The 25,871-nt window shown below is 42.6% G+C and overlaps 1 pseudogene; it reads left to right on the plus strand.

Annotated features, from left to right (window-relative positions):
- The first annotated feature begins 23,960 nt into the window (after positions 1–23,960).
- LOC105484963 (cytochrome b5 pseudogene) lies at positions 23,961–24,506 on the plus strand (annotated as a pseudogene).
- Positions 24,507–25,871: the final 1,365 nt, after the last annotated feature.

Consider the following 25,871-nt stretch of genomic DNA (forward strand, 5'->3'; position numbering starts at 1 on the left):
GTCTTCTTCAGGGAAATCTGGGACAATCCAATTGCATAAATTTCCAGCTAGGGATATCTAGGGATTTTCTTAAAGCAAGGAGTTATGAAGTGCTTCCAACTACTCCTGAAGTTTCCAGCTATGAGGCCAACCAGAGACTCTTTCAGTCCCACATACACGAACCCTCTGGGAGACACCCACTCCTTCTGGAGCCATAAGCAAGCAGGAAGCGGTTTTAGGACACTCACCAGCCCCCACTTCCTTCTCACAGAAGGGTCTTTCTGCCCCTGCATCCCACTCTGCTGTGGCTCCAGATTCTGATACTGTCCCTGGGTGGTCCCATGACAGCCACATGAGAGTGCCACTGTTCATTTCTTCTCCATTCCTACTCCCATTTATAAGGTTTTGTTTATTTCGCTGGTTGTTAGATGTTTATTGTATCAGTCTCTATACATCTTTGTATATCTGAATTAATTATAACAAATAAAATGGAAAAGGATTGGAACTATTTTATCATTTTCCACACTAGCTAATGAAAGCACTGCTTCTTCGAGAAGGTATAACTTCTTACTGAGTTTTTCTAATGCTATATTTCTAATCGGATTTAGAGAAAATAAAAAATAGCTGCTAGTTGAGAGATCATTTACACACTTGAATATATAACAATTATGTGGAGGCAAAAAGGTAAAATTTTGTCTTAAGTTTCATTTTAAAGAAATTAAACTGGCCAGGTGCAGTGGCTCATGCCTGTAATCCCAGCACTTTGGTAGGCCGAGGTGGGCGGATCACCTGAGGTCGGGAGTTCGAGATCAGCCTGACCAACATGAAGAAACCCTGTCTCTACTAAAAATACAAAATTAGCTGGGAGTGGTGGCACATGCCTGTAATCCCAGCTACTCAGGAGGCTGAGGCAGGAGAATTGCTTGAACCTGGGTGGCGGAGGTTGCATCATTGCACTCCAGCCTGGGCAACAAGAATGAAACTCCATCTCAAAAAAAAGAAAGAAAGAAAAACGAAAAGAAAAAGAAATTAAACTTAATATCATTTCTTAATAAAATTTTAGAAAGCTTCTGGTGTTCTTTTCAACAGATATTTATTCATTACTGTATTAGGCTGGGGTTCCATTAGGAGCCCTGGAGCACACAAATTAAAATAGCATGCTCCATGCCAGTACTTTACAATCAAATAAGGAGGTAATAAATTCCTATACTAGCACTTAAAATTTATTTGGGAAACAAAGCATAAAATAAATACTATATTCATGGAAAGTTAAAGACTAATGGGAGAAAGTACTTACAAACTATGCATCCAACAAAGTTCTAATATCCAGAATCTATAAGGAACTTACACAGTTAAACAAGCATAAAACAACCCCATTAAAAAGTGGGCAAAGGGCAAGAACAGATACTTCTCAAAAGAAGCCATACAAGGCCGGGTGCGGTGGCTCACGCCTGTAATCTCAGCACTTTGGGAGGCCAAGGCAGGTGGATCATGAGGTCAGGAGATTGAGACCATCCCTGGTTAACACGGTGAAACCCTGTCTCTACTAAAAATACAAAAAATTAGCCGGGTGTGGTGGCGGGCGCCTGTAGTCCCAGCTACTCGGGAGGCTGAGGCAGGAGAATGGTGTGACCCAGGAGGCAGAGCTTGCAGTGAGCCGAGATCGTGCTACTGCACTCCAGCCTGGGCGACAGAGCGAGACTCCATCTCAAAAATAAAAAGACATATAAGTGGCCAAGAAATGTATGAAACAATGCTCAACCTCACTAATCAACAGAGAAACAAAAATCAAAACCACAATGAGATACCATCCCATACCTGTCAGAATGGCTATTATGAAAAAGTCAAAAAAACAACAGATGCTGGCATGGCTGTGGAGAAAAGGGAAATCTTATACACTGTTGGTGGGAATGTAATTTCACCCACTGTGGAAAGCAGTTTGAAGAGTTCTCAAAAAATTTAGAACTACCATCTGACCCAGCAATCCCATTACTAGGTATATATCCAAAAGAAAATACATAATCCGACCCAGCAACCCCATTCCATATATATATATATATATATATATATATATATATATATATATATATATCTCCAAAAGAAAAGAAATCATTTTACCAAAAGACATGTGAACTTGTATATTTATCACCATGCTATTCACAATAGCAAAGACATGGAATCAACCTAAGTGTCCATTAATGGTGGATTGGATAAAGGAAATGCAGTACATATACACCATGGAATACTACACAGTCGTTAAAAAAATGAAATCATTTTCTTTGCAACAACACAGATGCAACTGGAAGCCATTATACTAAGCAAATTAATGCAGGAACAGAAAAGCGAATACTGCATGTTCTCATATATAAGTGGGAGCTAAACATTGAGTACTCATGGACATAGACACTCGGGACTAATAGAAGGGGGAAGGAGGCAAGGGTTGAAAAACTAACCGTTGAGTATTATGCTCACTATCTGGGTGATGGGATCGTTCAAATCTAAGCATTCCATAATATACCCATGCAACAAAACTGCACATCCCTTGAATCTAAAATAAAAGTTAAAATTATTTGTAAAAAAGAAAAAAGAATGTAACCATTAATAATAAAAAAAGAAGTTGAAGACTCTATGGTTCATGAAAATGTATGACTTGAGAGGTAGTTTGCTGTACTTAGCACTACAGATACGTACACATCAAGGCAACATCATGACAAGGCTGACTTTTGAAGCCATCTCCTACCACACAAAATAATTAGAAAAATGGATACAATGAACCCAAATTAAATTTTAAATGTATCACTGAAATATGTAAAATTATGTGTCAATTATGAATTTAAAAATTAATTTAAAAATACATAACTGAGATTGAAATTAAGAAAGAGAAATCCTGGGCCAGGTATAGTGGCTCACGCCTGTAATCCCAGCACTTTGGGAGGCTGAGGGGGGCAGAGTTCGAGACCAACCTGAGCAACATGGTGAAACCCCAACTTTACAAAAAATACAAAAAATTAGCAGGGCATGGTGGCACATGCCTATAGTCTCAGCTACTTGGGAGGCTGAGGTAGGAGGATTGTTTGAGCCTGAGAGGTTAAAGCTGCAGTGAGCTGAGATCAGGTCACTGCACTCCATCCAGCCTGAGAGACAGGGTGAGACCCTGTCTCAAACACACACACACACACAGACACACACACACACACAGACACACACAGACACACACACACAGACACACACACACAGACACACACACACAGACACACACACACACACACACAGAGAAAGAGAGAGGGAGAGAGAGAGAGAGAGATCCTCAGGGTGAGGAAATAAATAGAATATTCAAAATCAATGTAGTGAGTAAGAGCTAAACCAGGTAAATCCCTAGGGGGAGCCCATGATTTTAGCACATACCAGGGTTCTGGATTTGAGTCTAAAGTCCCATGCAACACTGGCACCTAGAAATGGGCTCTTTAATAAATCTGACAGCCAGTCCATAAAATGAAAACTAGAACACCCTTACCACTAAGCCAATGAAGCAGCAAAGAAGCAAGTCAACCACTCTGTGCTGTGGGAGAAAAAAAGACATAGGAAGCACATCTCTGAACCTTGCTGATGCTATTGTATGAATTTACATTATCCTGTCTATGTGGAAAACCCCCACTGAGAAATTCTTATATAAATTGAAACTACTGTGCCCATGGTAGAATCAAATGTGCCCTTTGCAACAGGAAACCGCCACAAACCAGTGCACTTGATGCCTGTGGAAAAACTCCCACTGAAGACGAGTTCCTAGAAAAAAATGTACAATCCTCAAGAGGAGACAAAGAACTAGGGAAGAGAGGTATCTGGGATGCCATGAATTAGAGAAACCACATCTAAAGAAATACAGAGAATAGAAAAATATGAAAATGGTTTAAGGATGTCTACAATATTCAAAGAGAAGAAAGCAGGAGAAAGCATAATAGACATAATGAAAAGGATCAGGCACGTTTAAGAAAGAACACAACAGAAATTCTAAAAGTGAAAAATAAAGTAATTCACACTTCCACATCCAGACAGCATAATTAGAATCAGACTCTCCCTGCTATCATAAACAAGTAAACTGGATAAAATATAAAGTGATTTTTTTCATACATTAATTGCCCCAACAATTGTCCTGCTTTCTGCATAGAGATGAGTTTTGGACCACAACCGAGACAGGGAAGGCCCAAGCAGAGCACAGTGGGTTCCTAGACTTTAAGAGATAGAGATCAAGGTTCAGGGAGTCTGAGGTGGCAGGACTTTCCTGGGGAAAGTACATAATAGAGCCAAAGACAGAAAGAGCTGCAGAAATCTGTCTAAGGGCCACCTGAAGTCATTATGTAAGAGGGAGCACAGGACTGTGACCTTAGGAGAAGGAAAATAAACAAAGTGAGCTGCGTGCATCACAGGAACAACTCATTACCTGGAGACAGTTACCAAGTTACAGCCCAGAGAGGCAGCAGTCTGGAGTTGAGGGGTCAGAGGCTGGGGTTTAGTGGACAAGGGCAGAAGATCACAGGGAGGTCCTGCACAGAGACCTACAGAGGGGTACTCTCAAGTCTTTAGATGAGTATATCTACATTTGTATAGGAAGTTACCTGAGGCCAGAGACATAGTCACCAGGAAGACATAGGCAGAAAACTCTCGAAGCTCAGCTAGGTTGGGAATAATTGGTGTTCTCACTAGCTAGAGTGGAAAGGACTCTACACATGCACGTGGGACATCGAGTAGAAAACTAAAGGGGTATTGTCTTAGTACTGAGGCTATGTTCACTCTAGACCAGGGGTGTCCAATCTTTTGGCTTCCCTGGGCCACACTGGAAGAAGAATTGTCTTGAGCCACACATAAAATACACTAACACCAATGATAGCTAATGAGCTATTTAAAAAAAAATGACCAAAAAAAAGTTACAAACTTATGTTGGGCTACATACAAAGCCATCCTGGGACACCTGTGGTCTACGGGCCATGGGTTGGACAAGCTTGCTCTAGACTAAAGGCTGTTCTGAATCTCTTTAACAAACTTCAGAACGGGGGGGAAAAAGCTAACATTTAAGATTTTTAAATTGTGGTAAAATGCATATCACAAAAAATTTAACATTTTAACCATCTTTAAGTGTATAATTCTATGGCATTAAGAACATTCACCATGTTGTGAAACCACCACTGCTATCCATTTCCAGAACTTTCCATCATCCCAAAAAGAAATGCTACCCATTAAACAATAAGTCCCTGTTCCCACTGCCTCCAGCCCCTGGTAACCTCTACTCTAGGTTCTGTCTCTATGAAGTTGCCTATTCCAGCTACCTCATATAAGTGGAATCATACGGTATTTGTCTTTTTGTTTCTGGCTTATTTCACTCAGCATGTTTTCAAGGTCCATCCATGTTGTTGCATTTATTAGAATATCATTCTTTTTAAGGCTGAATAATATTCCATGGTACATATACATCAGATTTTAATCTACTATCTGTTGATGGAAATTTGAGTTGTTTCCATTTTTTGGCTGTTATGAAAAATGTTGCTATGAACATTGGTGTCCAAGTATCTGTTAGAGTTCCTCTTTCAGTCCTTTTGAGTATATACCTAGAAGTGGAATTGCCGAATTATATGTCTGTTCTGTGTCTAACTTTAACTTTTTGAGGAACTGCCAAACTGTTTACCACAACAGGTGCACCATTTTTAATTCCTATTAGCAATACATAAGGGTTCCAATTTCTCCACATCTTTTTAGAAAATGCAAGTTAATTTAAGTGTTTAGGGCCGGGCGCGGTGGCTCAAGCCTGTAATCCCAGCACTTTGGGAGGCCGAGATGGGCGGATCACGAGGTCAGGAGATCGAGACCATCCTGGCTAACACGGTGAAACCCCGTTTCTACTAAAAAATACAAAAAACTAGCCGGGCGCGGTGGCGGGCGCCTGTAGTCCCAGCTACTCCGGAGGCTGAGGCAGGAGCATGGCGTGAACCCGGGAGGTGGAGCTTGCAGTGAGCTGAGATCCAGCCACTGCACTCCAGCCTGGGCGACAGAGCGAGACTCCGTCTCAAAAAAAAAAAAAAAAAAAAAAAATTTTAAGTGTTTAAATTTTTCCTGTTCAGATGGTGAAGAATTCCATTTCATTCCTTCTTGTGCCCTCCACACCCAACCGAAGGTTGTGTCAAAGTTCAAGGAACTTACACAAAGTGTTGGGGCTTGAACCCTTGGGTCCACAAAAGTTATCACTGAAATGTTATTTTCTGCTGTCTGACGCTTTCAGGGTTGGCAGGTTTCTGTGGCTTCTACACCACACGTGACACATGAGACATTCTCATAAGGCAGAGGCACCCAGCACCTGTCAATTCTACTTTCCAGCTGTAGCATGCTGCCATTTCCCTGTGAGGTCATGCAAGACCCACCACCACCAGAAAGTCAATCTCAGGTCCCCTCTACTCTGAGACACTCAAGCCTGTCTCTCAGCCCCTGGGAACCATTTTGTTCTCCAGAGGGAGTTTCACTGACCCCCTTCTGTTTCTTCCAAACTCCCAATTTCTTTTAAAAAGTTTGAAAACATTTATACTCACAAATAAAAGACCGGAAACCTTGCAGATAACTTCTGCTTTCTTATACCTTCCCAGAAGCTATGAAGTGCAGTCACAGTGATCAATTGAATGAGGAAGGAAATGGGGGAAATTGGTAGGGCAGGGGTAAGGAGGTCATTACACTCAAAATATCTAGACAAATAACAAGATTTTAAGCAAATACAAATATAAACACTTGGACATGCTCTGGGAGAAAATTTGAGAAATGTAGCAAGTATAAAGAAACAGAAATTATTCCCAATCATACCACCTGAAGTTAACATTTTGATATATAGTCTTTCAGTCTTTTCTGTAAGAACAGAGATGTGCCTTAAAACTTTGAGTTCAGGACGGGTGTGGTGACGCACATCTGTAATCCTAGCACTCTGAGTGACCAAGGTGGGAGGATGGCTTAAGGTCAGGAGTTTGAGACCAGCCTAGGCAACACAGCAAGACCCTATCTCCAAAGAAAACCTCTCAGACACCGGGTTAAGGAAGGATTTGGCTTTACTCAGCTAGGAGCTTCGGCAGATTCACATCCAAACCGCTGGGAGCTTCGGCAGACTCACGTCTCAAGAACTGAGCTCTCTGAAGACTTTATTCGGCTGGGAGCACCGGCAGACTCATATCTCAAGAACTGTGCTCTCAGACAGCGGGTTAAGGAAGGATTTGGCTTTATTTGGCCGATGTCTGAGAGGTTTTGTCCGCGGCTGGGCTATGATTGTGCCACCACACTGGGCAACAGAACGAGACCCTATCTAAAAAAAAAAAAAAAAAAAGGTTCATACAATATATATTACTTGTCTTTCAACATTTTAGAGTCACCTTTTCTTAAGTAATTGAAGAAAATATTTTAAGCTTCTATTTTATGTGATTTCCAGAAGCCCAGTGCCCTTTCTACTAGCTTTGAGTTTTCTGAATGGAAGAGAACATGCTTACCTTCTTCTGATTCCTCATTTTTTACCCACTGCTTTTGATTTTCTATAGATGTTCTATGCCCTCCAATACAAAGCCATAAGTTACATGTGGCTATTTAAATTTGAGCTAGTTAAGTCTAAATAAAATGGAAACTTCGGCTCCCAGTCACACTAGCCACATTTTAAATATTCAGTAGGCACATATGGCTAGTGGCTATTGTATTAGGTAGTGCAGATCTAGAACGCCTCATTGTTGCAGAAAGTTCTATTAAACTGTGTGTTCTAGCTGACCTCAACTCAATCTGACTCCTCCTCTGCACCTGCTATCATTTCCTTTTACCATCTAGCTCCCATTCCTGTATTTCCTCAAACATCAAAAACACATTGCTGCTGGACGTGTTTTTTTAAAAGCACTTTATAAAGATTTAGCAATAGCAGATTATTGCCAAAAGAAAACAGAAAAACAACTTAAAAACAAATAGTAGGTGCCAATATTGCACAAATTTGCTAACCTGCACTGACCCAGTGTATAAATCCAACCAACTAGTTAACCAATTGGGCCTCAGTTCAGCAACTGATAGGAAAGATAATAATTATTTTTTATCCAAGAATTACCAGACTAGGAATATCTATCATGCTCTTTTCTTCTAATTAAAAACATCATCTAATAGGTAGAATATAAAGTTAACAATCCAGAGCAGGTATTCTCATGCAATTAGGAGATGTTTATTGTCATTACAGAAACAACCTTCTCCTGGTCCCTGGCCTACTACAATTTTGTTGACCTTTTTGTTGGCTCTCTTTCCTGATCACGTGCTCCAGCATTCTATCTTTTAGGCCATCAACGTAAAAACTAAAAGCTCTTGTTATTCTGTCATGCTGAACAATTTGGCTCCTGATTTTTTGAAACTCTCCCTATCTAGACTGGCCTGTGGCCCTGCCTCCTAGAGCAAAAGGACTTCCTTCATCAAGCTTCCCTAAACAAAACAGCAGTTTTTCCCCAAGAAGAATTTTGCTATTCTGTCATTGTTCTAAAATGCTGAAGTAGCCACTGGAAAATTTGGTTTTATAAATGACTTTTTCTTGTTTCACGCTGCTTTTTTTTTTTTTAACTTCTCAATGTTTCATAAATATTTTATTATTTTTTGTAAAGGTATGTAATAATATTCCATAGCTATACGCTACTTTTCTTAACTATCTCTTATGGTTGGGTACGGTTTGCAGTGAGCTATGATCACACCATGACACTCCAGCATGGGCAACAGAGCAAGACCCTATTGAATGGCTTTACTGTTGAAACATGGTAGTAACAATCCACAGGAAGATACCTAAATAACTTTGCTACAAACCCTACCTACTTAGCATACAGTGGGCAAACTGAATAATGCCATATTTAGGAGTTGTATGAACAAGCACAACACCTACGACTGTGAGTAAAATAAATGTTGTTCTCATCTTGGCATCTGCCTATAGAGCTAATCTTAATGGAAATGAAGATAATATAAATATAAGGAGTATATGGTTTACTAACCAATTCTGAATCAGAGAACTTGGAGAAAGTAAATTATATGCTTAAGACTTTAAATTCTCAATTCAAGCTTGAATAAAGAACAAGAAATTTTTTGAAGGCCCCCCAAAATTATCTCATGTAGCTGAGTAAACATTTCTTAAAAGAAAAACAAAACAAAAAGAACTAAAGTTATATCCTGTGGGTAACTGACTTACAATGAGAAATGTTTATTTTGAAGAGGCTTTAATGAACTTCCCAAAGAAGTTACCTTGGAGGGGAATGCTGATCCTCATCAAGACCCACCTCCAGCAGCTCTCGTTGCTTCTAGATCTATAATTATTTTTAAGTTCTCTCAGCTCCCCAGGCTTGATTGTATGTGTGACCTGGGAGGCAGTATTATATGCATGGAAAGAATTTCCAGATTTCTCTATTTGTGTCCATAGAAATCTAGGGAATATAAAAGGGAGTGGATCTTAAACATGTTAGATCAGAGTGAAAGAAATGTCATATTTTTACCAGGTGAGTGCTAGCATTAATGCATTTTTAGCATAAGAGCACTAACAAAAGATTCTGGGTTTGATGCATTAGCTTAGACAACTGGGAGTGGTTCTAAAAATCTGCTCCACTGGTTGACTAAAACCTAAATGCAAAGGTGACCTATGTTGAATAGATTGGAGATGTCAGAGCTTTCTAGGTATATTGTAGAGGAAGGTATCTAACCGTAAAGGAAATTTCTGCTTCCAACAAAGGTGAAAAAGAGGAACTGGGTTTTCCCTTCCATTGATATAACAAAAAAGTGGATAACATATGGGAAACAATTATATGAAAGACATTGGACATCAGACAATGAAGGACCGGGATCCCTGTGAGATGGGAAACAAATGATGTAAGACTTATGATTGCCCTACTTTGCAGTCTTCAAAGAATCTCTAGACTGCTGCACAGGGAAGGGGAATCAGTGAGGGCAGTGGAGGGCAGTGAACTACCTGAGTTGAGACAATACTGAGCGTATGGGGAGGTCAAGGAAGCTAGGAAGGTAGAGTTCACAGGACGGAGACATAGAAGAGAGAGAACTGCAGAAAAAAGAGAACTTTGGAGATCTGCAAAAGGTGCTCTTGAGTATTTAGCTGAATATTATTCAATGCATTCATGTGAGAAAAATACTCATGGCTAGAGAAAAGGTTTAGCTGTGACAGTGCTTACCATTCACAAAAGGGCAGTGATATGGTTTGAATATGTGTCCCTTCCAAATCTCATGTTGAAATGTAGTCTCTAGTGTTGGAGATGGGGCCTGGTGGGAGGTATTTGGGTCATGGAGGTGTATCCCTCATGAATGGCTTATCCCATTCCCTTGGTGATGAGTGAGTTCTTGTGAGATCTGGTTTTGTAAGAGTTTGTGGCAGTCCTCGGTCCCCCACTCTCTCTCTTGCTTCTGCTCTGGCCACGTGAGACATCAGCTTCTCCCTTTGTCTTTCACCATAATTGAAAGCTCCCTGAGGCTTTACCAGAAGCCAAGAAAATGCCAACACTATGCTTCTATAAATCCTGCATGAGCTAGTTAAACCTCTTTTTTTTCCTTTCTTTTCAGACAGGGTCTCACTCCTGTCACTCAGGCTGGAGTGCAGTGGTGTGATCACGGCTCATTGCAGCCTCAACTTCCCAGGCTCAGGTGATTCTCCCATCTCAGCCTCCTGAGTAGCTGGGACTACAGGTGCATGCCATCATGCTTGGCTAATTTCTTTTGTATTTTTTGTAGATACAGGATTTCACCATGTTGCCCAGGCTAGTTCTGAACTCCTGCACTCAAACAATTCACCCACGTCACCCTCCCAAAGTGCTGGGATTAGGCTGAGCCAGTGCACCCAGCCTAAACCACTTTTCTTTATAAGTGATCCACTCTCAGATATTTCTTTATGGCAATGCAAGAGCAGCCCCTAACACAGGCAGAAACTGTGCCTGTTCTCACCAGCTTGACTGAAAATCTAACAATTCATGGGGGATTATGTAGCATGCCAGATGATTTTGGCTCTGGAATTGGAATAATTATCTCCAGATTGAGCACTGCTCTGGCCTCACCTAAAAAAATCTTAAAATCAAGACCCCAAAAGATCACATTTTTTAGGTAGACTGCACAAAAGCATGAAGTGCAAGAATGTTTACAGAAGTACAAAAATATTCAGCACCCAATAAGGTGAAATTCAGAAAGTCTACTATCCAATAAAAAAATTAACAGTCATGTGCAGAGGCAAGAAAATACAGTCCACAATGAGGGGATAATCCATCACTTGAAACCTACTCAGACTGGCACAGATGTTGGAGTGAGCAGATAACGACATTACTCAGTTATGACCATAGGTTGTATGTTCTAAAAGATAAGTAAAGGTATGGAAAGTACAAAAAAAAAAAAAGACCTAAATTGAACTTTTGGAAGTGAGAACTACAACATCCAAAAACGAAAAATACACTAGAGGATCCGCACCAAGTTGGCCAAATAGGAATAGCTCCAGCCTCCAGCTCCCTGTGTGAATGACACAGAAGACGGGTAATTTCTGCATTTCCAAGTGAGGTACCGTGCTCATCTCACTGGGACATGTCCAACAGTGGGGGCAGGACAGTGGGTGCAGCCCAACAAGCGAGAGCCGAAGCAGGGCGAGGCATCGCCTCAGCCAGGAAGCGCAAGGGGGAAGGGAATTCCCTTTCCTAGCCAAGGGAAACCCTGACACACAACACCTGGAAAATAGGGTCACTCCCACCCTAATACTGCACTTTACCAAGGGTTTTAGTAAACAGCACACCAGGAGATTATATCCCACGCCTGGCTTGGAGAGTACCATGCCCACGGAGCCTCCCTTATTGCTAGCACAGCAGTCGAGATCTAACTGCAAGGCAGCAGCGAGGCTGGGGGAGGGGTGCCCACCATTGCTGAGGCTTAAGTAGGTAAACAAAGCTGCCAGGAAGCTCGAACTGGGTGGAGCCCACCGAAGCTCAAGGAGGCAGGCCTGCCTCTGTAGACTCCACCTCTGGGGGCAGAGCATAGCCAAACAAAAGGCAGCAAAAACCCCTGCAAATGTAAAAGTCCCTGTCTGACAACTTTGCAGAGAGTAGTGGTTTTCACAGTATGGAGTTTGAGATCTGAGAACGGACAGATTGTCTGCTCAAGTGGGTCCCTGACCCCTGAGTAGCCTAACTGGGAGACATCCCCCACTAGGGGCAGATTGACACCTCACACCTCACACGGCTGGGTACACCTCTGTGACAAAGCTTCCAGAGGAATGATCAGACATCAACATTTGCTGTTCTGCAATATTCATTCTTCTTCAGCCTCCGCTGCCAATACCCAGGCAAACAGGGTCTGGAGTGGACCTCCAGCAAACTCCAACAGACCTGCAGCTGAGGGTCCTGACTGTTAGAAGGAAAAATAACAAACAGAAAGGACATCCACACCAAAACCCCATCTGTACATCACCATCATCAAAGACCAAAGGTAGATAAAACCACAAAGATGGGGAAAAAGCAGTACAGAAAAGGTGGAAATTCTAAAAATCAGAGCTCCTCTCCCCCTCCAAAGGAATGCAGCTCCTCACCAGCAACGGAACAAAGCTGGATGGAGAATGACTTTGATGAGTTTAGAGAAGAAGACTTCAGACAATCAAACTTCTCTGAGCTAATGGAGGAATTATGAACCCAGTGCAAAGAAACTAAAAACCTTGAAAAAAGATTTGACGAATGGCTAACTAGAATAACCAATGCAGAGAAGTCCATAAACAAACTGATAGAGATGAAAACCATGACACGAGAACTACATGACAAATGCAAAAGCTTCAGTAACCAATTTGATCAACTGGAAGAAAAGGTATCAGTGATTGAAGAGCAAATGAATGAAATGAAGTGAGAAGACAAGTTTAGAGAAAAAAGAGTAAAAAGAAATGAACAAAGCCTCCAAGAAATATGGGACTATGTGAAAAGACCAAATCTATATCTGACTGATGTACCTGAAAGTGATGGGGAGAATGGAACCAAGTGGGAAACCACTCTGCAGGATATTATCCAGGAGAACTACCCCAACCTAGAAAGGTAGGCCAACATTCAAATTCAGGAAATACAGAGAATGCCACAAAGATACTCCCTGAGAAGAGCAACTCCAAGACACATAATTGTCAGATTCACCAAAGTTGAAATGAAGGAAAAAATGTTAAGGACAGCCAGAGAGAAAGGTCAGGTAACCCACAAAGGGAAGCCCATCAGACTAACAGCGGATCTCTTGGCAGAAACTCTACAAGCCAGAAGAGAGTGGGGGCCAATATTCAACATTCTTAAAGAAATTTCAACCCAGAATTTCATATCCAGCCAAACTAAGTTTCATAAGTGAAGGAGAAATAAAATCCTTTACAGACAAGCAAACACTGAGAGATTTTGTCACCACCAGGCTTGCCCTACAAGAGCTCCTGAAGGAAGCACTAAACATGGAAAGGAACAACCGGTACCAGCCACTGCAAAAACATGCCAAAATGTAAAGACCATCGATGCTGGGAAGAAACTGCATCAACTAACGAGCAAAATAACCAGCTAACATCATAATGACAGGATCAAGTTCACACATAACAATATTAACCTTAAATGTAAATAGGCTAAATGCTCCAATTAAACGACACAGGTTGGAAAATTGGATAAAGAGTCAAGACCCATCAGTTTGCTGTATCCAGGAAACCCATCTCACGTGCAGAGACACACATAGGCTCAAAATACAGGGATGGAGGAAGAAATGGAAAACAAAAAAAGGCAGGGGTTGCAATCCTAGTTTCTGATAAAACAGACTTTAAACTAACAAAGATCAAAAGAGACAAAGAAGGCCATTACATAATGGTAAAGGGATCAATTCAACAAGAAGAGCTAACTATCCTAAATATATATGCACCCAATACAGGAGCACCCAGATTCATAAAGCAAGTCCTTAGAGACATACAAAGAGACTTAAACTCTCATACAATAATGATGGGAGACTTTAACACCCCACGGTCAATATTAGACAGATCAACAAGACAGAAAGTTAATAAGGATATCCAGGAATTGAACTCAACTCTGCACCAAGATGACCTAATAGACATCTACAGAACTCTCCACCTCAAATCAACAGAATATGCATTCTTCTCAGCACCATATCACACTTATTCCAAAATTGACCACACAGTTGGAAGTTAAGTACTCCTCAGCAAATGTAAAAGAACAGGAATTATAACAAACTGTCTCTCAGACCACAGTGCAATCAAACTAGAACTCAGGATTAAGAAACTCAATCAAAACTACTCAACTACATGGAAACTGAACAACCTGCTCCTGAGTGACTACTGGGTACATAACGAAATGAAGGCAGAAATAAAGATGTTCTTTGAAACCAATGAGAACAAAGATGCAATATACCAGAATCACTGGGACACATTTAAAGCAGTGTGTAAAGGGAAATTTATAGCACTAAATGCCCACAAGAGAAAGCAGGAAAGATCTAAAATTGACACCTTAACATCACAATTAAAAGAACTAGACAATCAAGAGCAAACACATTCAAAAGCTAGCAGAAGGCAAGAAATAACGAAGATCAGAGTGGAGCTGAAGGAGATAGAGACACAAAAAACTCTTCAAAAAATCAATTTATCCAGGAGCTGGTTTTTTGAAAAGATTAACAAAATTGATAGACTGCTAGCAAGACTAATAAAGAAGAAAAGAGAGAAGAATCAAATAGATGCAATAAAAAATGATAAAGGGGATATCACCACCGACCCCACAGAAATAGAAACTACCATCAGAGAATACTAGAAACACCTCTATGCAAATAAACTAGGAAACCTAGAAGAAATGGATAAATTCCTGGACACATACACCCTCCCAAGACTAAACCAGAAGAAGTTGAATCCCTGAATAGACCAATAACAGGCTCTGAAATTGAGGCAATAATTAATAGCCTACCAACCAAAAAAAGTCCAGGACCAGACGGATTCACAGCTGAATTCTACCAGAGGTACAAGGAGGAGCTGGTACCATTCCTTCTGAAACTATTCCAATCAATAGAAAAAGAGGGAATCCTCCCAAACTCATTTTACGAGGCCAAAATCATCCTGGTATCAAAGCCTGGCAGAGATACAAGAAAAAAGCACAATTTCAGGCCAATATCCCTGATGAACATTGATGCAAAAATCCTCAATAAAATACTGGCAAACTGAATCCAGCAGTACATCAAAAAGCTTATCCACCATGATCAAGTGGGCTTCATCCCTGGGATGCAAGGCTTGTTTAACAGACACTCAAATCAATAAATGTAATCTAGCATATAAACAGAACCAAAGACAAAAACAACATCATTATCTCAATAGATGCAAAAAAGGCCTTTGACAAAATTCAACAGCCCTTCATGCTAAAAACTCTCAATAAATTCGGTATTGATGGAACATATCTCAAAATAATAAGAGGTATTTATGACAAACCCACAGCCAATATCATACTGAATGGGCAAAAACTGGAAGCATTCCCCTTGAAAACTGGCATAAGACAGGGATGCCCTCTCTCACCACTCCTATTCAACATATTGTTGGAAGTTCTGGCCAGGGCAATGAGGCATGAGAAAGACATAAAGCGTATTCAATTAGGAAAAGAGGAAGTCAAATTGTCCCTGTTTGCAGATGACATGATTGTATATTTAGAAAACCCCATCGTCTCAGCCCAAAATCTCCTTAAGCTGATAAGCAACTTCAACAAAGTCTCAGGATACAAAATCAATGTGCAAAAGTCACTAACATTCTTATACACTAATAACAGACAAACAGAGAGCCAAATCATGACTGAACTCCCATTCACAATTGCTTCAAAGAGAATGAAATACCTAGGAATCCAACTTACAAGCGATGTGATGGACCTCTTCAAGGAGAACTACAAACTACTGCTCAATGAAATAAAAGAAGACACAAACAAATGGAAGAACATTCCATGCTCATGGATAGGAAGAATCAATATCGTGAAAATGACCACACTGCCCAAGGTAATTTATAGATTCGATGCCATCCCCATTAAGCTACCAATGACTTTCTTCACAGAATTGGAAAAAACTACTTTAAAGTTCACATGGAACCAAAAAAGAGCCCGTATTGCCAAGACAGTCCTAAGCCAAAAGAACAAAGCTGGAGGCATCATGCTACCTGACTTCAAACTATACTGCAAGGCTACAGTAACCAAAACAGCATGGTACTGGTTCCAAAACAGAGATACAGACCAATGGAACAGAACAGAGCCCTTGGAAATAATATTGCACATCTACAACCATCTGATCTTTGACAAACCTGACAAAAACAAGAAATGGGAAAAGGATTCCCTATTTAATAAATGGTGCTGGGAAAACTAGCTAGCCATAAGCAGAAAGCTGAAACTGGATCCTTTCCTTACACCTTATACAAAAATTAATTCAAGATGGATTAGAGACTTAAATGTTAGACCTAAAACCATAAAAACCCTAGAAGAAAACCTAGGCAATACCATTCAGGACATAGGCATGGGCAAGGACTTTATGTCTAAAACACCAAAAGCAATGGCAACAAAAGCCAAAATTGACAAATGGGATCGAATTAAACTAAAGAGCTTCTGTACAGCAAAAGAGACTGCCATCAGAGTGAACAGGCAACCTACAGAATGGGAGAAAATATTTGCAATCTACTCATCTGACAAAGGGCTAATATCCAGAACCCACAAAGAACTCAAACAAATTTACAAGAAAAAAACAACCCCATCAAAAAGTGGGCAAAGGATATGAACAGACACTTCTCAAAAGAAGACATTTATGCAGCCAACAGACACATGAAAAAATGCTCATCATCACTGGCCATCAGAGAAATACAAATCAAAACCACAATGAGACACCATCTCACACCAGTTAGAATCGCGATCATTAAAAAGTCAGGAATCAACAGGTGCTGGAGAGGATGTGGAGAAATAGGAACACTTTTACACTGTTGGTGGGACTGTAAACTAGTTCAACTATTGCGGAAGACAGTATGGCGATTCCTCAAGGATCTAGAACTAGAAATACCATTTGACCGAGCCATCCCATTACTGGGTATATACCCAAAGGATTATAAATCATGCTGCTATAAAGACACATGCACACATTATGTTTATTGTGGCACTATTCACAATAGCAAAGACTTGGAACCAACCCAAATGTCCATCAATGATAGACTGGATTAAGAAAGTGTGGCACATGTATACCATGGAATACTATGCAGTCGTAAAAAAGGATGAGTTCATGTCCTTTGTAGGGACATGGATGAAGCTGGAAACCATCATTCTCAGCAAACCATCGCAAGGACAAAAAACCAAACACCACATGTTCTCACTCATAGGTGGGAATTGAACAATGAGAACACTTGGACACAGGAAGAGTAACATCACACACTGGGGTCTGTCGTGGGGTCGGGGCATGGGGGAGGGATAGCATTAGTAGATATACCTAATGTAAATGATGAGTTAATGGGTGCAGCACACCAACACGGCCCATGTATACATATGTAACAAACCTGCACGTTGTGCACATGTACCCTAGAACTTAAAGTATAATAAAAAAGAAAAAGAAAAAAAGAAAAATACACTAGATACGATTAACAGATTAGACATTTCATGAAAAAGGATGAACATGAAGAAATAGTAATAGAAACTATCCAAAATGAAACATAGAAAGATAAGAAAAAAGGACAGAGCATCAGTGAGCTGTGGGATAATTTCAAGTGGTCTAATATATATATATGGAAGTGGAGTCCTCAAAGATAAGGAGAGAGAAGGGAAGGCAGAAAAAAATAACTAAAGAAATGACAGCCAAATATTTTACTAATTTGTTGTAAATCATAACACAGACCAAAGAAGCTCAACAAATTACAGGCACAAGAAATATGAAAAAAAAATTCACCAAGTCACATTTTAATCCAGTTACTCAAAACCAATTTAAAAAATTGTAAAAGTAATCAGAAATACTTATGTATAGAGGAAAAATGATACGAGAGCACATTTATTGTCAGAGACAATATGTATTCATCTGTTTCCACACTGCTATGAAGAAATATCTGAGACTGGGTAATTTATAAAGAAAAGAGCCTTAATTGATTCACAGTTCCACATTGCTGGGGAGACCTCAGGAAACTTACAATCATGGCAAAAGGCAAAGAAGCAGGCACCTTTGTCAGATCCTGGGGTCTAGATCTAGCCCATGCTGAAGTATGAGGGAAGTGGGTGGATGGGCAGAAAGAACACTCAGGGGGCCTTAGGCAGGTGAATATGGTTTTATTCAGCAGCAGCTCTCATTAACAACTTTCCCACACTAACTCTTTACACTGTCTTCCCTGTCTCAGCTGTTTAAGCTTAGCGGCTCCCACATACAGCTGCACAGCTGGCTCTCCCCTGCCTTCGGGGTCAGCAGCTTAACTCTTTCTGTCTCTGGACACAAGCCAGTCGAGCTGTGTCCTTGATCCCTCCTGTTTGTCTGCAAGACAGATAGCTCTGACTCTCTCTTTCTCTGGGCACAAGTGCACCTGCCATGTTGAGCCAAGCCAAGCCCACAAGCCCCTGTATAGCATTAGCAGGGCAATTATACATTTTACAGGCAATAGTGGCTCAGAGCAAAGTATGAACTTACACAAACAGGTTATATAACAAGTGGAGGTTTGCGCCTGCACGCCAAACTTGCTGATTCATGCAGGCCTGGATATCCACCTTGGTCTTTTCTTTGACCAAAGTACATCCATGTACCTTACACTCCATCCTCTAGACCGAGGGAGACATAGGCCTTGGACACACAGGTTTGATACACAGGCTTGGCACACAAGCCTGATATACAAACTTTGGGCACACAAACCCAATACATACACATAGGCTTGACACATAAGCCTGACCCATAAGCACTGGGCACACAGGCCTGATTTATACACACAGGCTTGACAGATACATAAGCTTTGATAAACTGCCCAGCTATTGGCACTGATTACCATAAGTGTTACCTTCTTGGTGACTGCCATTTACATTGCCGTGAGTTTAGCTCATTAGCTACTTTGCCTACACTGGTTTTAAACCATATGGTGTCAGTACTAGGCTGGACTGCAACAACAGTCCAGGCAGCAGTAGCACCTTGGCTAGACCCATCTGTATACCATGCCCTATTAGGAATGGGGGGACGCTCTTCCTAATGGTGAAAGCATAGGATCTAGGGATGCCTTAGGCCCCACAGCCTTATTTTGCACTAGGACTATAGGTCCCAAGACTTTTTGCAACGTTGCTGCCAAGGGACTTGTACTTGGCATACTTTGCTGCTCCAAGTAGGTACCCCACTTCGCTAAAGTGAATGTCTGTGCCTTCCCTGTCTGGGGGGTTGTTCCCCATGAACACACCCCTCCTGCTACTAGGTAAGTCATCCATATGACGACTGTAACCCATCCTGCCACACTTTTTTGAGCCTAAAGGGCAGCATATGTACTTACTGTTTTCCCAGTTCAGGGAGTGGTTACCCATGAACATACCCATCCTGCTATTATTAACTGCTTCTCTACCAAGAAATACTGGAGCTCAGCTCCCTTCCATAGTTGGGACCAAAAACCTATTGGCATGCTCAGGCACTCCATGTGCTGCTAAGCCCTAACTGAAACTTATCTGTGGTGACATGCACATCTAGCTTAAATGGGCACCTCTAGTCGACTACCCATAGGGCTTGTGCCTGCTAAATAACCTATGTGCCAGAAAGACTGTTTCAGTCACATCATCCAATCCCAAGCAAGAGGGGTGTTGCTGCTTCTAAATCTGCAATAGAATCAGAGGTTAGCATAACATCATTAATAAGACCGTGATATATGGTGGGGCTATGCATATAGCCCTGCAGCAACACTGTGGAGGTCCATCATTGCCTTCTTATGAAGACAAGCTGTTCCTGGCTCTCTGGAGCAATGTTTATTGAGAGGAATGCGTTGGTCAAGTCCACCACACAGTGGTACTGTGCCAGTTCTGTTGTCAAGCAGTTCATCAAACCTGTGATGGAGGGTCCAGCTGCATGCAGTGGGGGTGTTACTTTACTCAGTTTCCAATAATCCACTGTCATCTGCCAAGTCCCATCAGGCTTTCTTACTGGCCATACCGTGGAATTGTAGGGGCTATGGGTACCACGCACTATTTGCACCTCTTCTAACTTCTTGTACCTCTTCTAACTTCTAAATAGTTTCAGTTACATCGGCATGCCTCCCTGGCAAAAGGTATTGACTAGTGGAGGTAACCCACTGGGGTTGTGGCAGAACTTGGGGCTGATGATGTGTATGTCCCCGCAGTACCAGCTTTACTACATGAACTGGGAGTCTGAATTCTCTGGCCATGGTGTGTAAGTCCAAATCATGCAAAATGTTCACCCCCAGAATATATTCAGGTATTGGAGAGACATACACAGTGTACAGGCCGGGGGGGCGCCAAGAGGCCAATGCCAAGATGCAGGAAGGCAGGTTTCACTTTCACCGGCTGGCCCCATAACCCTCAGTGAAAGCAGCTTTGCCCGGAAACGTATCCGGGTTCCCATAAACAAGACTGCAGTATGCACCAGTGCTAGGACCCGCTGTACATTAGTGGGGGACCAGTGGATTACCAGCTCCACATATAGACTCCGGTCATCAGGTCCCCGCTAGTGCCCGGCACCTCGGCCAGTTCCCTAATCAAACAGGAAAGGCCCTGTATCTCCGCCTGTCTGCAAATAGTCCTTGAGTTGCAGTGTCCGGGCGGGAGTAAGTTGAACAACATTGTTTTGCCCCATCTTGGGCATTCTCTGAAATTGTTGCTCTGGGGACAATTGCCTCCACAGAGCCAACAGCATTCTATTGGGTCGCCTGTCAGTTTTCTCCCAAGCAACCCCAGCTGCAATTAAATCAATCCACCTCTTCATGCAAGCTGCCCACTGGGGCCCCTTTTGATCTCGTGGGGTGGCTACCTGTGGGGGGCAGGTCACCTCTCCTTCTTTACCACGCGGACTTTCCGGTTCCACGGACGGGCCTTGTGCCTCCCCAAGGGCTCCTACAGCAGTAGTCATTGCATGTATGCAGCGCCCCACATATGGAGTGAAAATAGCAGCTAGAGAGCCAAAAGCACTGGGGAGCGCTGAGTCCAGCACAAGAACCCTCATGTGGGAGGTAAAGCGTTCATTATTTGGCCCCTGGGTATTCAGATCAAACATAGCCTGCCGCATCTCCCAGAGTATCTGCACCAAATCAGTACATGATTGCCGTTTACTCAGTTTTTGTTATCTCTCCGGCATTATTCTTAGCAGTCTGTATGGCTGTCATTAACCACCCAATTAACGTGTGGTCACCTTGCCCTTGTGACAACCGTTGGCACAGGTGTAGCCGCTGATGAAGGGAGGGGTGAGTTGTGATACAAGCCAGATTCTCCTTCCTGGAGGAGGCGCAAGAAATACTGTCAGCTCCTTGGGTCGCTGCCGGCACTGTTTACCTAACTCCCATTACTCAGTAGGGGTATAAGCACAATAAGAGGTGTGTTCAGGCGGGGCGTGGTGGCTCACGCCTGTAATCCCAGCACTTTGGGAGGCTAAGGCGGGCACATCACCAGAAGTAAGGAGTTCAAGACCAGCCTGGCCAACGTGGTGAAACCCTGTCTATAGTAAAAACACAAAAATTAGCCGGGCATGGTGGCAGGTGCCTGTAATCCCAGCTACTTGGGAGGCTGGAGCAGGAGAATCGCTTGAACCCAGGAGGCGGAGGTTGCCGTGAGCCAATATTGCGCCACTGCACCCCAGCCTGGGAGACAAGAGCAAAACTCTGTCTCAAAAAAAAAAAAAAAAAAAAAAGAGGTGTGTTCCACCACTTTGCTGGGACGGGCAGGGGGTGGGGGGTCGTCCCTGGGTTCTCCACTGGGGTCCCATCGGCTGCTTTTGTTTTACCTTCGGGCAGATTACAGGGTGACCCTGCAGTGGTGGAGGAGCCTTCTCCCTTTCAGCATCAGAGGAGCGGGAGTCTCTGGCCAGGAGGACAGGCTCAAGGTTGAGCTGACAGCTGTTTCCATCTCCTGCTTCAGGCTGTTTATCTGAGCCTCCAAGTGCCCTGTTTGCACCTGAAGGTCCCCTACCCCTAGGTCTTGCTCCAAGCTGTGCACCTGGGGCCCCAGGCGTGGGCTTGTGCCAGGAGGCCCCTTATCTGTGGGACTGAGCATGTACTTCCCTCAGTGCAGTCAGAAAGGCCCATCTGACTCTGCCATCGAAGGTGTGTTCCTTCTTGGTTCTGTATGCTTCCAGCTGCTTTAGAGCTTTCTCCACACTCGAGGAAGACCTATCCACTGCCTCCCTCATTTCTACTGGAGCTTATCCAAGCAGCACCTCCGCCACCGGGTACCACAGCCCATGCTGCTGCCACATAGCTGACCCAGGAGTCCTCAGGGGCTGAACATCCACTCACTTCATCCTGCTGAAATCGCCAAATGTCAGGTCCACGACTACGCCAACTGTCACGCTGGGGGGACTGTAGGCAGGTGAATATGGTTTTATTCAGCAATAGCTCTCATGAACAGCTTTCTCACAGTAGCTCTTTACACTGTCCAACCTGCCTCCACTGCTTGAGCTTTTGGCTCCCACATACAGCTGTGCTTCTGGCTCTCCCTTGCCTTTAGGGTCAGCAGCTTAACTCTTTCTGTCTCTGGGCACTAGTGGGCCAATCTGTGTCCTGGCTCCCTCCTGTCCATCTCAGGACAGACAGCTCTGACTCTCTCTTTGTCTGGGTGCAAGCGTGCCCATCATGTCAAGCCATGTTATGCCAAGCCAAGCCCCAAGAGCCCCTGTACAGCATTAGCAGGGCAATTATACCTTTTACAGACAATAGTGGCTCAGAGCCAAGTATGAACTTACACAAACAGATTATATAACAAGTGGAGGTGTGCGCCTGAGCGCCAAACTCACTGAGTCGTGCAGGCTTGGATATCCACCTTGGCCTATTCGTTGACGAAAGCACATTCATGTACCTACAACCTTCTTCACAGGGCAGCAGAACAGAGCGAGTACAAGCAGGGGAAATGTCAGATGCTTGCAAAACCGTCAGATCTCCTGAGACTCACTATCATGAGAACAGCATGGGAGAAACCGCCCCCATGATCCAATTACTTCCACCTGGTCCCACCCTTAACACATGTGGATTATGGGGATTACAATTCAAGATGAAATTTTGGGTGGGGACACAACCAAACCATATCACATATTCAAAAACTGAACTAACCACCAGCAGATTTACCTCACAAGATAATATTAATAGTAGTTAAAGAAAGTTTTTTAAGGAAGAAGGAAAATGCCAGATGGAAATATTGACCTATCTAAAGGAATGAAAAGCACCAGAAATGGTAACTACGTAAACATATAAGGCTTTTTTTCTTATTATTCAAACACTAAGGGATATTGGAATTCTGAAATGAAATACGTTCAAGCTATGCACCTGCTACCTAATTTTGCCTCATGAAATCCAAAGGCTACAACCTTCCCAAGAGTTTGAGGAATACATTGAGAGGAATTCCAGCATTCTTTAAGTCCCCTGTACTAGATTTCCTTTGCAGGCCAGAAATTACAGTGGGAAATTCTGTCATTGAAAGGCCTCTTTGGCTGGGTGAGGTGGTTCACACCTGTAATCTTAGCACTTTGGGAGGCCGAGGTGGACTGATTGCTTGAGCCCAAGAATTCCAGACTGGCCTGGGCAACATGCCAAAACCTGTTTCTACAAAAAGTACAAAAAAAAAAAAAAAAGTCAGTCATAGTGGCACTCCCCTGTGGTCCCGGCTACTCATGGGTCTGACGCAGGAGAATCACCTGAACCCAAGAGGTCTAGGCTACAGTGAGCCATGATCATGCCTCTGCACTCCAGCCTCAGTGAAAGCACAAGACCCTGTCTCAAAAAAAAAAAAAAAAAAAAAGAAGACCCAGCCCCCAGTGCTGTGTCCGGCATGGGGAATGTCCTGGGTGGGGCTGGCGGAGTGGCGCGCTCTCCTCCACCCGACGTGGCTGTGTGTGCTGGGCCTGGCTTGTGGCAAACCGAGGTGGCAGAGCAGTTGGAGGAGGCTGTGAAGTACTACACCCTAAAGGAGATTCAGAAGCACAACCATAGCAACAGCACCTGGCTGATCCTGCACCACAAGGTGTACGATTTGACCAAATTTCTGGAAGAGCATCCTGGTGGGGAAGAAGTCTTAAGGTAATAAGCTGGAGGTGACACTACTGAGAACTTTGAGGATGTCGGGCACTCTACAGATGCCAGGGAAATGTCCAAAACATACATCATTGGGGAGCTCCATCCAGATGACAGACCAAAGTTAAACAAGCCTCCGGAAACTCTTATCACTACTGTTGATTCTAGTTCCAGTTGGTGGACCAACTGGGTGATCCCTGCCATCTCTGCAGTGGCCGTCGCCTTCATGTATCACCTATACATGGCAGAAGACTGAACACCTCCTCAGAAGCCAGCACAGGAAAAGCCTGCTTTGGACACAGGAGAAAAAAAGCCAATGCTAACCACTTCAACTGACGGAAACCTTCACTTGAAAACAATGATTTTAATATATCTCTTTCTCTTTCTTCTGACATTAGAAACAAAACAAAAAGAACTGTACTTCCTGCGCTCACATTTTTCGAGTGTGCCTTTTTATTCATCTACTTTATTTTGATGTTTCCTTAATATGTAATTTACTTATTGTAAGCATGATCTTTTAAAAATATATCTGGCTTTTAAAGTAAAAAAAATAAAAAAGGGAAGGGGAAGGGAGGGGAAGGGAGGGGAAGGGAGGGGAAGGGAGGGGAAGAGAGGGGAAGGGAGGGGAAAGAAGAGGAAGGGAGGGGAAAGAAGGGGAAGGGAGGGGAGCGGAGAGGAGAGGACGGGAGGGGAGCGGACGGGAGGGGAAGGCCTCTTTGAATCCAGTGGAGATAATTTGATCCTGAAGGGATAAAGACCAAGTGGTAGCACTTACTCAACAGACCAGATGGAGGAGGTTATTGTAATTAACACCCAGGCAAAAGGGCAGTACTCAGAGTGGTTGATCCACAGATATACTTGACATTGGCCAGTTGAGTAACTTGTCTCTTATGATGAATGGGCACATGTGGTCCCTGAACACATTTTATGGCTATTTTGCAATTCAGGAATGCAAAGTTGGAATACATATGCTCAATAACTTGCAGACTACAAATATTGTTTTCCTACTCAGTTTATTTTCCTGGTAGGGAAGGACAATGGAAACCCTTAGAACTTTCCTGTACTTACCAAAAGAGTAAACCAAAAGCAATACTACTTTCCTGGATAAATTGCACAGATTAATGTAACCATCATTTATGATTTCTACAACATCATTCATCTCACCTGCTTGGCCAATGCAGAAAAGAAACGGTCATGAAAATGATATTGGCTTAACATTAACTTAATGAAAGCCTGACTCCAATTGATAGGGCCAATAAACACGTACCCTTCTACCTGCAATGCAGCTGTTGATTCAAAAAAATATTTTTATCTTGACCTGTTAATAAAATACACCAGAAACAGTTTCTTTTCACCTGGCATGGTTATTAACACATCTTTTCTGTTCTACTTAGGGTTAGATCAATTCTCTATCTGTCTTAATCTATCTGTAGGAACCTTGTTCACCTCTTCATTTCAAAGAATATTATAGCCTTAAGCATGACTAGGGCAGAGAGAAACTCAGGAGGATAGTAGAAGGAGCGCTATGAAGATCATCAAGAGCCATACAATTCAGCTTCTTGGAACCAAGAACTTTGAGGATATTAAGGATGTTGGTCCATAGCTTAAAAACAATGGAAAGCCTTTAACAATTTTGAAAGCTTCAGGGATAGGTAAAATTGTGTGTGCA

The sequence above is a fragment of the Macaca nemestrina genome, chromosome 1, assembly GCF_043159975.1.
Source record: "Macaca nemestrina isolate mMacNem1 chromosome 1, mMacNem.hap1, whole genome shotgun sequence".
Taxonomy (NCBI): domain Eukaryota; kingdom Metazoa; phylum Chordata; class Mammalia; order Primates; family Cercopithecidae; genus Macaca; species Macaca nemestrina.